The sequence below is a fragment of the Entelurus aequoreus genome, linkage group LG07 (assembly GCF_033978785.1).
Source record: "Entelurus aequoreus isolate RoL-2023_Sb linkage group LG07, RoL_Eaeq_v1.1, whole genome shotgun sequence".
NCBI classification, from domain to species: domain Eukaryota; kingdom Metazoa; phylum Chordata; class Actinopteri; order Syngnathiformes; family Syngnathidae; genus Entelurus; species Entelurus aequoreus.
The window spans coordinates 49519996-49537778 of NC_084737.1; the positions used below are offsets into that span (position 1 = coordinate 49519996).

Here is a 17783-nt window from a genome sequence, read left to right on the forward strand (position 1 = left end):
TTGAATGAGAACTGATTTGCAATACAAGCAGTTTGTTTTGAAACCACTTTATATAGAAATTGCCCAGCCATGTGCACACCTCTGGACTGGACAGGAGAATGAACCAGAGTCAAAGGAAACATTAAAGAATTCAGATTCACTTTTCTGGTTATTTGTTCTAAATGTGAATTTGTTAAGTATTTCAGGGTACACACACCAGGTAGGGTAGTAACATTTTGTATTGAAACTTTGATTGTGTCCTAATTGCATTCATACTGTATGTTTTATATACATATAGTCATTATTCTTGTTCATTAGTTGTATATTTGTATTGTTAATTGTAATCAACAAAGTCTTTTAGGTGAGGGTAAATTAAAAATAGTGATTTCCTTGTCAGTGCATATCCATATGGGATGGGAATAGCACCAGCATGTTTAACATTAACCAAATTAAATTGTTATCAATGTTTCTGAATAATTCAGATCAATTTGGCAGATTATGGTGGCATGTGTACATTTCAATGATCCTGATCAAAATTGGTATCTTATAACTTCTACAAATGATTGTTTCCTTTATAAAAACAAATGACTTCCAAAAAAAAAAAAAAAAAAAAAAAGAAAATAATATAACAATGGGCCAGTCTTTTGAACGGCTCTTGGAAAGGAACAGTTACTGAAGATCCGGCTCCCTTCATAGAGCCATACATCCCATCTCTGATCTTATTTCTCTTCACCCACTGTTCTGTAATCATATTTTCCATGCATTACATCAGAGACATTCAAATCACACTTGCAGACATGGGAAACATTTTATGCTTTAGTATTTTGGGGTGATTCAATGGCAACCTATAGAGTCTCCACATTTGGTTCCACAGTAGGAACACATCAGAACTGTCCATTCAATCCTCAAGTCAAGTATTTTGAGATAGTAGACAATAGTATATTCATTCAACCCTAGTTGTGTTATTTGCATTGCTGCAGTGAGTACATACTGTACCTGTGGAATGTGTCCAGTTAAAGTGGGAGCCTCAGTGGACTCTAGAGCCAGACTCCAGTGCAGGCCGGGCCACTCATGCCTGCCATCTGGACCCCCCTGAACCACAGTTCTACAGAACACACAAACACGTGTTACTGTTGACACAAATTAATTGCTTAACAGCTTTACTGTTTAGAATAGAGTCCATTGAAATATGTGGAATGTGCCAAGTATGTCGTTGATTGACTATGGAAATTATGTAAATTAAATTGTCACAGCAGCAGTTAATGCAAAGAAAATGTGATACAGTACAAACACACGAGAGACAAGAAATACTAATTTTCTAGAAATAGTAAAATTCCGGTCAATAAAGTCTATGCAGTAATGCGCGTTTGCGACACTAGAGGGGGCTATAGTGACGTTTAAATTCAATAGAGAACATTGTTTCAGGATACAAAGTATTCACAGGTACAGAAAGTAAAGTATGTAGGTGTACACGATGCCTAATAGTAGGTGCATGTATGTACACATTCTATATCAATACTATAATCAATGATTTTGTTGCGGTAATGTGGACAAAAAACAAGCTAATTATCACTGGGCTGAGTATGAGGCAAACTGCATGTCAAACATGAACAAGAATAAACACTTAAATCAATTAGCAGATGAGGCTGATCTATTTTCATGTCAAAAAGTCCTGATACTGGGAGCACTTGACCCCTCACCTGACCAACACAATTTACTAAGATTTGACCCACTCTGTGTACACACACTCACCATTTTTAACTGTTTGAGCCTAGCACTGGAATGCTTGGCATCCCTCACCTCATTAGATGTCACACACACACTGGGTATAACACATGGCACTCTGACAAAGCTTAACCCATTGTTACTATAACAATCTACAAGGTTAATGTAGGTTGCTTCTCTTTCTTCCCCTCCATTTTTCTGCATTCTTTCGTATCTCAAGTTATCATTACGTATATGTATTGTTGCATTTGAACAACTGTATTGTTGATAATAAAGGTAAAGTATTGTTATTGTTCGTTATCAATAGCGCTATTTCTATTGGTATTTGTATTGCTCCATTTTTAGTGTAATAATGCTCATTGTCATTTCTGTATTATTTTTTATTTTCGCTAACTGCTTATTTGCTACTACTTTTACTATCATATTTGTACATGTCGTATTTGCTGATGTTGCTCTATTGTTGTTGTTGTTGTTGTTGTTGTGTTTGATGTTGTTGTTTTTGTCTCTCTGTCTAAGCCCCCTCTTGTCCCCACAATTCCCCCCTCTGTCTTCCTTTTGTTCTCTTTCTATCCCCTCCTGCTCCGGCCCGGCTGCACCAAATGATAATATAAATCAACAATCTTAACGTCATTGGTCTTAGCGAAACCTGGCTCAAACCAGACAAATTTTTTGCGCTCAATGAGGCATCTCCTCCTAACTATACGAATGCGCATGTTGCCCGTCCTCTTAAAAGGGGAGGGGGTGTCGCACTAATATACAATGAAAATTTCAACCTTACCCCTAACCTAAATAATAAATATAAATCGTTTGAGGTGCTTACTATGAGGTCTGTCACACCGCTACCTCTCGACCTGGCTGTTATCTACCGCCCCCCTGGGCCCTATTCGGACTTTATCAGTGAATTCTCAGAGTTCGTTGCTGATCTAGTGACGCACGCCGACAATATAATCATAATGGGGGACTTTAATATCCATATGAATACCCCATCGGACCCTCAGTGCGTGGCGCTCCAAACCATAATTGATAGCTGTGGTCTTACACAAATAATACATGAACCCTCGCATCGCAACGGTAATACAATAGATCTAGTGCTTGTCAGGGGTGTCACCACCTCCAAAGTTATGATACTTCCATATACTAAAGTAATGTCCGATCATTACCTTATAAAATTTGAAGTTTTGACTCATTGTCAACAAGCTAATAATAATAATAACTGCTATAGCGGCCGCAACATTAATGCTGCCACAACGATGACTCTTGCTGACCAACTGCCTTCGGTAATGGCACCATTCCCAAATTATGTCGGCTCTATTGATAACCTCACTAACAACTTTGACGATGCCTTGCGCGAAATTATTGATAGTATAGCACCGCTAAAGCAAAAAAGGGCCCCTAAAAGGCGCACCCCATGGTTTACAGAAGAAATTAGAGCTCATAAATTATCATGTAGAAAACTGGAACGCAAATGGCGCGCGACTAAACTTGAGGTTTTCCATCAAGCATGGAGTGATAGTTTAATAACTTATAAACGCATGCTTACCTTAGCTAAAGCTAAATACTACTCAAATCTCATCCGCCTCAACAAAAACGATCCTAAATTTCTGTTTAGTACAGTAGCATCGCTAACCTAACAAGGGACTCCTCCCAGTAGCTCCACCCACTCGGCAGATGATTTTATGAATTTCTTTAATAAGAAAATTGAACTCATTAGAAAGGAGATTAAAGACAACGCATCCCAGCTACAACTGGGTTCTATTAACACAAATACGACTGTATATACGACGGACACTGCCCTCCAAAATAGTCTCTCTATTTTTGATGAAATAACATTAGAGGAATTATTACAGCGTGTAAGTGGGATAAAACAAACAACATGTTTACTTGACCCACTTCCTGGGAAACTTATCAAGGAACTGTTTGTATTATTAGGTCCATCAGTGTTAAATATTATAAACTTATCACTTTCCTCCGGCACTGTTCCCCTAGCATTAAAAAAAGTGGTTATTCATCCTCTGCTCAAAAGACCTAACCTCGATCCTGACCTCATGGTAAACTACCGACCGGTCTCCCACCTTCCGTTTATTTCCAAAATTCTCAAAAAAATTGTTGCACAGCAGCTAAATGAACACTTAGTGACTAACAATCTCTGTGAACCTTTTCAATCCGGTTTCAGGGCAAATCACTCTACGGAGACAGCCCTCGCAAAAATGACTAATGATCTATTGCTAACGATGGATTCTGATGCGTCATCTATGTTGCTGCTTCTTGATCTTAACGCTGCTTTCGATACCGTCGATCATAATATTTTATTAGAGCGTATCAAAACACGTATTGGTATGTCAGACTTAGCCTTGTCTTGGTTTAACTCTTATCTTACTGACAGGATGCAGTGCGTCTCCCATAACAATGTGTCCCCCTTGACTATGTCAAGGTAACGTGCGGAGTTCCCCAGGGTTCGGTTCTTGGCCCTGCACTCTTTAGTATTCACATGCTGCCGCTGGGTGACATCATACGCAAGTACGGTGTTAGCTTTCACTGTTATGCTGATGACACTCAACTCTACATGCCCCTAAAGCTGACCAACATGCCGGATTGTAGTCAGCTGGAGGCGTGTCTTAATGAAATTAAACAATGGATGTCCGCTAACTTTTTGCAACTCAACGCTAAGAAAACGGAAATGCTGATTATCGGTCCTGCTAGACAACAACATCTATTTAATAATACCACCTTAACATTTGACAACCAAACAATTACACAAGGCGACTCGGTAAAGAATCTGGGTATTATCTTCGACCCAACTCTCTCGTTTGAGTCACACATTAAGAGTGTTACTAAAACGGCCTTCTTTCATCTCCGTAATATCGCTAAAATTCGTTCCATCTTGTCCACTAGCGACGCTGAGATCATTATTCATGCGTTCGTTACGTCTCGTCTCGATTACTGTAACGTATTATTTTCGGGTCTCCCTATGTCTAGCATTAAAAGATTACAGATGGTACAAAATGCGGCTGCAAGGCTTTTGACAAAAACAAGAAAGTTTGATCATATTACGCCTATACTGGCTCACCTGCACTGGCTTCCTGTGCACTTAAGATGCGACTTTAAGGTTTTACTACTTACGTATAAAATACTACATTGTTTAGCTCCAGCCTATCTCGCCGATTGTATTGTACCATATGTGTCGACAAGAAATCTGCGTTCAAAGAACTCCGGCTTATTAGTGATTCCCAGAGCCAAAAAAAAGTCTGCGGGCTATAGAGCATTTTCTATTCGGGCTCCAGTACTCTGGAATGCCCTCCCGGTAACAGTTAGAGATGCTACCTCAGTAGAAGCATTTAAGTCCCATCTTAAAACTCATTTGTATAATCTAGCCTTTAAATAGACCCCCCTTTTTTAGACCAGTTGATCTGCCGTTTCTTTTCTTCTCTCCTCTTCTCCCCTGTCCCTTGCGAGGGGGAGTTGCATAGGTCCGGTGGCCATGGATGAAGTGCTGGCTGTCCAGAGTCGGGACCCCGGGTGGACCACTAGCCTGTGCATCGGTTGGGGACATCTCTGCGCTGCTGACCCGTCTCCGCTCGGGATGGTTTCCTGCTGGCCCCGCTGTGGACTGGACTCTCGCTGATGTGTTGGATCCACTGTGGACTGGACTTTCACAATGTTATGTCGGACCCACTCGACATCCATTGCTTTCGGTCTCCCCTAGAGAGGGGGGGGGGGGGGGGGGGGGTCCTCTCCAAGGTTTCTCATAGTCATTCACCGACGTCCCACTGGGGTGAGTTTTTCCTTGCCCGTATGTGGGCTCTGTACCGAGGATGTCGTTGTGGCTTGTACAGCCCTTTGAGACACTTGTGATTTAGGGCTATATAAATAAACATTGATTGATTGATTGAAATACATTTAATAAAGTCAAATACAAATAAGGCAACAAGAGAAGTATCCTATGCTTCTCTTTTGTAAAGTAAATCTGAACAGCCGATATGGGCATCTACATCAACTACATGATTTGCCTGAGAAGCTGGACAGGACAAAAAAAAAAAAAAAATTAACAAAAAAAAAAAAGATGTCACACACACACACACACATCAACCTGTATCAAATATGTTCAATAACAAGATGTATACTGTATCAGACATTGTAATATTACAAAGACAATGATGCTCAGCTTTGAACGGTTGAAGGTTTGCTATCATGAGACTTCAATCGACTAAGCACCTATGAATATTGTTAGGCGTGTATAATAGATAAGTGTATTCAAACACTTATGGAAATTGATTTATGCATCATCCAAATTGGAAAGCATACTTTGGATAGATGCACTTGTTTAAATAGTTTGTAAACAATACATCGTTATTTCTGTTGTATAGCGTTGTCACCAACACATGCCAGGGAGGCCATTTGTGACAAAATATGGTAGTTGAATTATAAAAAAATTTTCAGGGACCGGCGTTCCACTTGTGCCAGATAAATACAGCAAAAACAACTGCATGAAAAATGCAAGTCACTATAACGCTGAATTAGTGGGAGCTTGTTTCTTTGCAATGAGATGCAGATGGAAATCATCCTTCGGCTACAATCTGTCACATTTGTATTTGAAATGTTTATGAATGTGAAATGTGTCATGTTACACAGTTATAACAAATATAAGAACTTCCTATGAGGAGTTTTATTGTACATCTATAAACAAGCTTATTGGTGTGTTTAGTGGGACAGGCCAAAATTAAGTCAGAGAAAATGCAGTCCTTTATAAATTATTTAATGTTTCTCTGCGGCCGGGAGCAAATGCGTCACGGACCGGTACCGGTCCCCGGACCGGTGGTTGGGGACCACTGCTGTACAAAATAGACCTGCACATCATATATGTCTTAAACAGAAAAATAAATGCAGCATTAAGATAAAGGGCATAGACAAAAGGTCCTATTACAGGATTCTTATTGTGACCACATAACCACTACCTGTCCATGGACCCAGCAGAACAGTTCTGCAAATAACTGTAGATCATTTAGTAGTATGTAGTATAAGATGTATTGTTTGTGTCTGCCAAAAGCGAAACATTACAAATTGGCCCAGGGGACAACAGTTTATGCACTTTTGCTCTTCCTGTAAATGGACTATTTTACTATGAACTGTTAGGCTTTTTATGATCTATTGTTTTAGAAAGTGACCCGCTGTTTTGGCTTCAACAAGCACATATACACACGCTCACATACAGACGGAGCTGATACAAAACAGGGAGTGGGCTGATTGATCCAGGCTGACATGTTGCTAGGAGAATCCTAATGTTAAAAATATGTGGCCTGTGTTTAATGCTGCTGGTGCCAACACAAACAACTGCTGTGTGAGAGCAACTCTGACTTACAGGATGACTTCTTCACCCAATAAAAGGATGTCTCTCTGACCCTGGAACGCAGACAACTGCTGACAGCCTTATCTATCCATCTATCCATCTATCAAGCCACTGGCCACTATGTGTGTGTTCTACTGTCCTACATGTATGTTACAGTGACGTGCAGTGAAGTTCAAAGTTGGTGAAACACTGATTTAAAAAACAAAAACAAATCAATGTTAATACATGTTGCTCATTATGATTATATAAGATGTATAAGTTTTGATAAAAATGTTGATTTCAAATATTTATTCCCATTTTTCTTTTATTTTTAGAAAACTAAAAAGTCCAGTAAGCTTCGGCAAACCAAAATGTTGAAAGAGCCATATTGGACCAAAAATACAAAGAACTAATCTGTCTGGAGCCGTACAAATTAAAAGCCTTATATAAGTGTTAAAATAAAGGCAACACATGATGTAAATGTCTATATTAGCTATATTACAGTGGTGTGCCGTCAGGGCCAGCAAGGCCTTCTCTGCTGGCCTAACATAACCAGAAATCATGATCATAATACAAGATACAAGTATTTTTTAATTTACTTTCCCCTAAATATCTAAAATTATTCATATTCTCTTAATGTCATATTATGCTCCTTCCAGCGCTGTTGTTTTTAGGTTATTGAGTTTTTATCCAATCAGAATTCAGCTAGCTAATGTTGCCATGCTGTACCAAATCTGCCAGAGGCCTTCAGAATCAACAATGCAGGCGTCCACGAGTGAACGGACACAAACATTTGACAGACAGTTGTGATAGCCAATCAGATCACAAGTTGTTCTTTTCGCTGGCCTAAGGCATATATATAGTGATGTTATGAGCTAGGTAACAAAATAACTCCATTACCCAGCATGCCACAGTAGTGAAGAGCATGCACAGTAGCCCTGTTTAGGTTGAATGTTGCCATGCTGGCAGCGGGACGTTTTTGATGAGCACGCTGTGGAGTAAACTTTAAGAACTCCGCCAACACGCCTCGTCTGCATCTTATGTGATTAGACAAGACAACGCATATATTTGCAAGGCAAGGCCATTTTCAAGAAGGATATTTAAAGATAAACTACATCTTGTGAGACGATGTCGGCCAACCCCGGAAGCTCGAATGGGTCATACAAATTGTGAGTTCAGATATTTTATTTCTTTATATTTTCACGTTTAATGTGTTTTTTGCAATTTTAATTTGACAGTACTACATAAGATATGTTTTAATTGCTTATGCGGGTTTACTGATATTTAAATGCGCTAGAAAATAACACGTTTTGTACATTGCCCAGTAGTGCGTAAATGTGTTTCTGTATAGTATTTCTCCAGCAATGGTCATATGGTGACATCAATTATGGTATTTTGAGAGGTAATCATTGTACACAGGACATCACTGAAGGCCTAGGTGGGAAATGTACGGCCCGCCACTGCTATGTTAGCCTCCTATGAAAATGACTGTGTGTCGCAGGCTGACACAAATCTTTGTTGACGGAAATGTTGAAATTTAATATTTATTCTACCCATTTTTACGACATTGGAAAACATTAGTAAAATGGAGGCTTCTCAGAGGATGAGTTAACTCCTGGAAATTACTAGCTTCGAGTGCCCAAAGATATAGATTTTAAAGGACATGGCAAGCTGTCTTTTTCTAATGGATTTATTACAATCTTTGCAAGCTGGGTAATGTTTGCTGTGGTCTGGAACAACATGGCACACAAACAACTCTCAGAAATGCAGCCAATATTACATACAAATATGTCATGAGCTGTGTAAATATAAATTAAATACACAGAGGACATAAGTAAAGGAAACTAAATGTGCTCAAATATACAAACCCCATATGAGTTGGGAAATTGTGTTAGATGTAAATATAAATGGAATACAATGATTTGCAAATCATTTTCAACCCATATTCAGTTGAATATGCTACAAAGACAATATATTTGATGTTCAAACTGATAAACATTTTTTTTTTTTTGCAAATAATCATTAACTTTAGAATTTGATGCCAGCAACACGTGACAAATAAGTTGGGAAATGTGGCAATAAATACTGATAAAGTTGAGGAATGCTCATTAAACACTTATTTGGAACATCCCACAGGTGAACAGGCAATTTGGGAACAGGTGGGTGCCATGATTGGGTATAAAAGTAGATTCCATGAAATGCTTAGTCATTCACAAACAAGGATGGGGCGAGGGTCACCACTTTGTCAACAAATGCGTGAGCAAATTGTTGAACAGTTTAAGAAAAACCTTTCTCAACCGGCTATTGCAAGGAATGTAGGGATTTCACCATCTACGGTCCGTAATATCATCAAAGGGTTCAGAAAATCTGGAGAAATCACTGCACGTAAGCAGCTAAGCCCGTGACCTTCGATCCCTCAGGCTGTACTGTATCGACAAGCGACATCAGTGTGTAAAGGATATCACCACATGGGCCCAGGAACACTTCAGAAACCCACTGTCAGTAACTACAGTTGGTCGCTACATCTGTAAGTGCAAGTTAAAACTCTCCTATGCAAGGCGAAAACCGTTTATCAACAACACCCAGAAACGCCGTCGGCTTCGCTGGGCCTGAGCTCATCTAAGATGGACTGATACAAAGTGGAAAAGTGTTCTGTGGTCTGACGAGTCCACATTTCAAATAGTTTTTGAAAACTGTGGACGTCGTGTCCTCCGGACCAAAGAGGAAAAGAACCATCCGGATTGTTATAGGCGCAAAGTTGAAAAGCCAGCATCTGTGATGGTATGGGGGTGTATTAGTGCCCAAGGCATGGGTAACTTACACATCTGTGAAGGCGCCATTAATGCTGAAAGGTACATACAGGTTTTGGAGCAACATATGTTGCCATCCAAGCAACGTTACCATGGACGCCCCTGCTTATTTCAGCAAGACAATGCCAAGCCACGTGTTACATCAACGTGGCTTCATAGTAAAAGAATGCGGGTACTAGACTGGCCTGCCTGTAGTCCAGACCTGTCTCCCATTGAAAATGTGTGGCGCATTATGAAGCCTAAAATACCACAACGGAGACCCCCGGACTCTTGAACAACTTAAGCTGTACATCAAGCAAGAATGGGAAATAATTCCACCTGAAAGCTTAAAAAATGTGTCTCCTCAGTTCCCAAACGTTTACTGAGTGTTGTTAAAAGGAAAGGCCATGTAACACAGTGGTGAACATGCCCTTTCCCAACTACTTTGGTATGTGTTGCAGCCATGAAAATCTAAGTTAATTATTATTTGCAAAAAAAAAAAAAAGTTTATGAGTTTGAACATCAAATATCTTGTCTTTGTAGTGCATTCAATTGAATATGGGTTGAAAAGTATTTGCAAATCATTGTATTCCGTTTATATTTACATCTAACACAATTTCCCAACTCATATGAAAACCAGAACAGAAACACACAAACAAGATGGCATGCGGGAGCATGACTTATATGTGCCCATCTATCCTTCTTCGGGAAGCTCTGCTACTTTGTATGGAACAGTCCTCTTCATTTTATTTTAGTCTTAAAAGTCTCTCAGCCACTTGGGGTATTATTCTGCACTTCCCAGCTTTTGTAGCTTTGTCTCGCTGTAGAAAGACGGCACCGACAATTTCAATCACATTTTACGCATGCCGCCGCCTCTTCATTGTGAGGAAGGGACAATGCACGCCTCATCGTCTGTCAGTAATCTGCAGTTATTGTCTGATTAGCGAATAGGTGGAATAAGCGGAATAGGAGAAAAACCTTCTCATCCCTGTATGTTTGCTTATGCCAATCAAGGTTCGCTATACTTATGACACCCCGGGTTCAGGTGGGTCAGCGTGACCAGTCGCGTGCATTCCAATATACCGCCGTGGTCAGTGCGGGTTGATGCCATGGGGGAAGCCATACGAGCGCGAGCTGCAGGAGCCTTCTGCAGTGCCTTGAGCTACAAACGTTTGTACAGTGAAGACAACATTTTGAGTGGATGCGAACCGTGGAACCGGTCAGGTTCCCAAGGTTGAATGGCGAGCTATGAAGGAGGCCTTAGCCTAAAGAACCTAAATACTAGCAGTTGTGCTGAAGCATCACTCTCTCCTGCCAGGCCGGTAGGGGGCTCTCTGCAGCCTTCAAACCTTTCAACCCACTGTCTTTCTCTCTCCCTTTGCCCTTCCCCCTGACAAACGTCCACTTCACCCAGTGGACAATATCAATAAAACCCAGACGTGGTTTTTCCTCATTAAACTGTGGGCATGGTTGGGTCTTGGTTTGGTATGCAAGGAACTATACTGCAGACAGACTGTGATAGCAGTGGTGGGCCATCAGGGCCAACAAGGCCTTCTTTGCTGGCCTAATGTAACCAGAAATCATGACCGTAATCAAAGATACAATTATTTTTTAATTTACTTTCCCTAAATATCTAAAATTATTCATATTCTCTTTATGTCATATTATGCACATTCCAGTGCTGTTGTTTTTAGTTTTAGTTTTTATCCAATCAGAATTCAGCTAGCTTATGTTGCCATGCTGTACCAAATCTGCCAGATGCCTTCAGAATCAACAATGCCGGCGTCCGTGCACTGTAAGTGAACGGATACAAACATTTGACGGATAATTGCGATAGCCAATCAGATCACGAGTTGTTGTCAGTAAGGCCTTCTGGATGAAGTGAAGTGAAGTGAATTACCTTTATATAGCGCTTTTTTCTCAAGTGACTCAAAGCGCTTTACATTGTGAAACCCAATATCTAAGTTCCATTTAAACCAGTGTGGGCGGCACTGGGAGCAGGTGGGTAAAGTGTCTTGCCCAAGGACACAACGGCAGTGATTAGGATGGCAGAAGCGGGGATCGAACCTGCAACCATGAAGTTGCTGGCACGGCCACTCTACCAACCGAGCCATACCGCCCCACGTTGAACGTGACATTTAGGCGTCCTGTGATTGGATACTCAACGGCACCGTTAGGGGATGAATTTGAGAACACATAGAGTTGCGAGACAGTTGCGATAGATCACAAGTAGTTGACAGTAGCTGTTCTGTTACAACTAAAAGTTGTAAACTCTTGTTGTTGAAGTGTGTCATGCTTGTCATTTAAATTAACATTGTTACATGTGTATTTGTCGCCATCATGTGGTCAGGGCAGTTAATATATCTTTGAGAAGTGTGTACTTTGAATCAAACGTTATTGACTGGGAGTTCCATAAGCCAAGCAGATACATTTACGGTATTTGTTTTAATTGCTGATGCGTTATAATTTATTTTTAAATGCGCCAGAAAATAACACGTTTTGTACACTGTTGATGTGTTTCAATGACCAGTAGGGTGTAAATGTGTTACTGTATAGTATTTATCCAGCAATGTTCATGTGGTGACATCAATTATGGTATTTTGAGAGGTAATCATTGAAATTCAATTCAATTAAATTAAGTGAAAGATCACTGAAGGCCTAGGTGGGAAACGCACGGCCCGCCACTCTGTGATATTGATGCTTTTTATTGTGTTTGTATTATGAATTGAGCTCGTCGATCTTATTGCCTGAATGGCCATTCATCATTCATTCATTTTTATTGTTTCTCTTCACTGTAAATATTTTGCACAGCAATTTGTATGTCATTTACTACTACCGTCAATATATGTAGTACCAGCAAAATTAAAACTATAATTACATTTTCTGCCGCTCCCTTTAGAGTTGAGTCTTTATCTTCTGATACAAGCCTATACGATCCTTGCTACCCACGCATAAGATGTTACAGTCACGGTGTATAATAAATGTTTCTTCAAAAATTATATTTGCTGACATGCTTACAAACTAAAACAGGTTAACACCATCCACTAATTTACTGCGCTCAGGGCACTGAGTATAGGCTTGCTCGGGCATTAAGCAAAGAGGAGCCACTCGTGGCCTAATTTTAGGTAAATAACAATTGGTCAAAGAAAATATACAAATAAACAATACAAATAAACAAACAATTAATTTGAAATATAATGTCTATTTTATGTTATGATCATTTTCTTCCCAATAATCGCACATCCCTGGTATGTTATGTTATCAATATTTGTTTGTGTTTGTTGTTCACTGGCTTATGTTCAGAGGTGTAGTGTAGTTACTAAAGATGTGCCAAGTATTTGAATGTTGGTTCATTTTCAGTACCGTTAGGGATCAAAATGCAAAATGCAAAACTGCTTGGCTTTTCTGTTTAACGATTTTTAAAATGAAACAAAACTGTAATCTGTTGGCAGATAATCCTCCAATAATTATCTTTTTTTTATTTTTTTATAAAAGCAGATATAACATACATGGGGTGGTTTTGGCATTTGTTTTTAGTAATTTTTTTTGTCATAAAAAAATACAATCATGTGTGCTTACGGACTGTATCCCTGCAGACTGTATTGATCTATATTGATATATAATGTAGGAACCAAAAATATTAATAACAGAAAGAAACAACCCTTTTGTGCGAATGAGTGTGAATGAGTGTAAATGAGGGAGGGAGGTTTTTTGGGTTGGTGCACTAATTGTAAGTGTATCTTGTGTTTTTTATGTTGATTTAATAATTAAAAAAAATAAAAATAATTGTTTTAAATATTTTTAATTTCTTGTGCGGCTCGGTACCAATCGATCCACGAACCGGTACTGGGCCACGGCCCGGTGGTTGGGGACCGCTGTTATGACAAAGCAATTTAGTGTAATATCTAATAATCCATCCATCCATCCATTTTCTACCGCTTGTCCCTTTCGGGGTCGCGGGGGGCGCTGGAGCCTATCCCTGCTGCATTCGGGCGGAAGGCGGAGTACACCCTGGACAAGTCGCCACCTCATCACAGGGCCAACACAAATAGACAGACAACATTCACACTCACATTCACACACTAAGGACTATTTAGTGTTGCCAATCAACATATCCCCAGGTGCATGTCTTTGGAGGTGGGAGGAAGCCGCAGTACCCGGAGGGAACCCATGCAGTCACCGGGAGAACATCCAAACTCCACACAGAAAGAGCCAAAGCCCGGGATTGAATTTAGGACTACTCAGGACCTTCGTATTGTGAGGCACATGCACTAACCCCTGTTCCACCGTGCTGCCCATATCTAATAATATATTTCGATATTAACGAGTGCTGGAATTAAAAAAAAGAAGCAATTAGTCATAGTTACTAGTTACTTTTTCCCCAAAATAATTAAATTACCAAGGGAATTTGTTATGGTCTGAGTTGGGTGTTGTTGATCTCGACTCCAAGATGCAGGTAAAAAACAAACTCTTCTATAATGGAAATGCAGGTAACACAAAAACAAATATGTGCAACATGGGATGGAAAAATGGAAAAAAGGCGTATGAAGCGCACAGATAGCTAAGCAGTTATTTGAAGTACAAAGCAACATTTTTCAGGGAGAAGAAGGGACTGGTATAAAAATATTTTAAAAAACAACTCCTGATTGCGGGCAGCACGGTGGAAGAGGGGTTAGTGTGTCTGCCTCACAATACGAAGGTCCTGAGTAGTCGTGAATTCAATCCCGGCCTCGGGATCTTTCTGTGTGGAGTTTGCATGTCCTCCCCGTGACTGCGTGGGTTCCCTCCGGGTACTCCGGCTTCTTCCCACCTCCAAAGACATGCACCTGGGGATAGGTTGATTGGCAACACTAAATTGGCCCTAGTGTGTGAATGTTGTCTTGTCTATCTGTGTTGGCCCTGCGATGAGCTGGCGACTTGTCCAGGGTGTACACCGCCTTCCGCCCGATTGTAGCTGAGATAGGCTCCAGCGCCCCCGCGACCCCGAAGGGAATAAGCGGTAGAAAATCGATGGATGGATGGAACTCCTGATTGCCAATCCGGGACAGGTGAGGCATTACCTGTTGAATGTGTTCACTGCGCGTTGTTACGCTTGTTCTTAAAGTGAAACACTCATCTCTCAATGCGGTGCATTAAACTTAAAGGCCTAATGAAATTACATTGTTTTATTTAAACGGGGATAGCAGATCCATTCTATGTGTACTACTTGATCATTTCACGATATTGCCATATTTTTGCTGAAAGGATTTAGTATAGAACAACGACGATAAAGTTCGCAACTTTTGGTCTCTGATAAAAAAAAGCCTTGCCCCTACCGGAAGTAGCGTGACGACACAAGAGGAAGGGCTGCTCACATTTTCCTATTGTTTACACCAGCAGCGAGAGAGATTCGGACCGAGAAAGCGACGATTACCCCATTAATTTGAGCGATGATGAAAGATTCGTGGATGAGGAACGTGAAAGTGAAGGACTAGCGTGCAGTGCAGAACATATCTTTTTTCGCTCTGACCGTAACTTAGGTACAAGGGCTCATTGGATTCCACACTCTCGCCTTTTTCTATTGTGGATCACAGATTTGTATTTTAAACCACCTCGGATACTATATCCTCTTGAAAATGAGAGTCGAGAACGCGAAATGAACATTCACAGTGACTTTTATCTCCACGACAATACATCGGTGAAGCACTTTAGCTACTGAGCTAACGTGATAGCATCGGGCTTAACTGCATATAGAAACAAAACAAATAAGTCCCTGACTGGAAGAATAGACAGAAGATCAACTATACAACCAAACTCTGGACATGTAACTACACGGTTAATGCTTTCCAGCTTGGCGAAGCTTAGCAATGCTGTTGCTAACGACGCCATTGAAGCTAACTTAGCTACGGAACCTCGACAGAGCTATGCTAAAAACATTAGCTCTGCACCTATGCCAGCTCTCATCTGCTCATCACGACCCGTGCTCACCTGCGTTCCAGCGATCGACGGTACGAAGGACTTCACCCGATCACTGATGCGGTCGGCGGCCCGGAGACCGAAGAAGTCAAGGTGAGGTCGGCGGCTAGCGCGTCTGCTATCCATCTCAAAGTCCTCCTGGTTGTGTTGCTGTAGTCCGCCGCTAATACACCGATCCTACCTACAACTTTCTTCTTTGCAGTCTCCATTGTTCATTAAACAAATTGCAAAAGATTCACCAACACAGATGTCCAGAATACTGTGGAATTTTGAGATGAAAACAGAGCTTTTTGTATTGGATTCAATGGGCTCCGAATACTTCCGCTTCAACCGTTGACGTCACGCGCAAACGTCATCATATCGAAACGTTTTCAGCCGGAAGTTTGCCGGGAAATTTAAAATTGCACTTTATAAGTTAACCCGGCCGTATTGGCATGTGTTGCAATGTTAAAATTTCATCATTGATATATAAACTATTAGACTGCGTGGTCGGTAGTAGTGGGTTTCAGTAGGCCTTTAACGCGCTTCATTTGACTGTAAATAACGTTAACATATTTTAACATTTGACATTGAAATGAATCAGCTGACCAATTACTAGAGAATGTATCAGTTTCAGTTTATCACTAATGCTGAAAATGGGCCTCAGTCGGCACTTTGGACACCCCTATTGTATAGGGTTTATTTTTAGGAACGTGCCAGTACATCCTGCTCACATGTACCAGCAAAATGAATGACACTTTTAAAAACATCTCACAAGTGACAAACACGCTGTGCTTCACATTACATTAATGCAGTCCAGCATAAACACAGCAGCTCTTCATTATGGCTTTGTGAGTCATAACTTGTAAGGTCCGTAAATTGGCACCGCCAAAGATGTTTATGACTTTGTGTCTCATTTAGCTCATTGAAAATCAAGACCATTCCCTATGAGTCACTTTCGAATTTGACCATCACATGAGAGTTATACTGTACACTCTGGTTAGCGAAAGCGAAAGTTTGTAAACATACGTGGGAAGACAACATACTGTAAGCTGCTAGGTTATGACCTGGAAAAATGTCACGGCCCGGGCGCACTCCAATCCACATTCATCTGAGCACCTGCGTGTGTCACTCCTGCAGCAGCTGCGCCGGTGCACAGCTGCAATCAATCAGCAATCTGCACACCTGAAGCTGATGAGACGCCGGGCTTCTTAAGCCAGAGCAAACCTGCGTTCCGGGCCAGAACGTAGTGACCTGTTCCCGTACAGTAAGCCGTCCTATCTAGCTCTATGCTCATTCTCTCTCTCTCCGTGTTTTCACCTCCCCCGTGTTAATTTGTCTCGTGTTCCTGTGTCGTTCCAGCTGCATTCCTCAGTCCCCTGATTACGAGCTGTGTGTCTCGTTTCCCCGTATTCCCCTCTGGTTCCCTGGCTGCCCCTTTTTGGATCTCGACCTCCCGCCTGGACACAGACTTTTGACGCCTCGCTTTTGCCCCTGACCTCCTGCCTGTCCCTGGATCTCCGAGCTTGCCTTGCACCCTTGGACTTCCGCCTCTCGCTCAACACTCCTGGTAACACTCAGTTAAATCGCTACACATAGTCACACCATACACATATTTGGATTAAAGTTCACACTTCATAATATTGTATTTAGTAAATAAAGCTAAACTACGTCCGTCTCCTTCTCCCCCCTGTACCATAACAAAAAACAGTCATTAGGGAACATGAGAGGAAACTAATTACTTGGCCCCTAAGGTCAGGGAGCGGGGCCCCACCTTGACATGTACTGGATTCATTTGCAAAATGACTGCACATGGCTGCATTGTGTTTGCGGTAAAAGCCAGATAAAACACAATTGTCGCATTGAGCGAGTGTTGTGCATCCATGTGCAAGTGATGCAGCAGTCATGGGTTACAAAGCCCCGGCTAAAAGATAAAGCGCAGTAGCGGCAGAGTGTCAACAGCACCCTTGAAAAGCACACTTCACTTCTACAGGTGAGGACAGCAGCTTCAGATAATGAGAGGGCGTGAAAGC

General features: G+C 41.1%; 1 protein-coding gene across 3 annotated transcripts in view; it reads right to left on the reverse strand.

Moving 5' to 3' along the window:
• ngfa (nerve growth factor a (beta polypeptide)) overlaps window positions 1–17783 on the reverse strand; it is a 76954-nt gene that overhangs the window by 5980 nt on the left and 53191 nt on the right. For 2 of the 3 annotated variants that reach the window (XM_062052106.1, XM_062052107.1), the window contains exon 2: window positions 976–1084. The exons of the other annotated variant lie outside the window; for it this stretch is intronic. The gene's annotated coding sequence lies outside the window, so the exon portion shown is untranslated. The remainder of the gene's footprint in view (window positions 1–975; window positions 1085–17783) is intronic. 3 annotated transcript variants of the gene reach the window in all.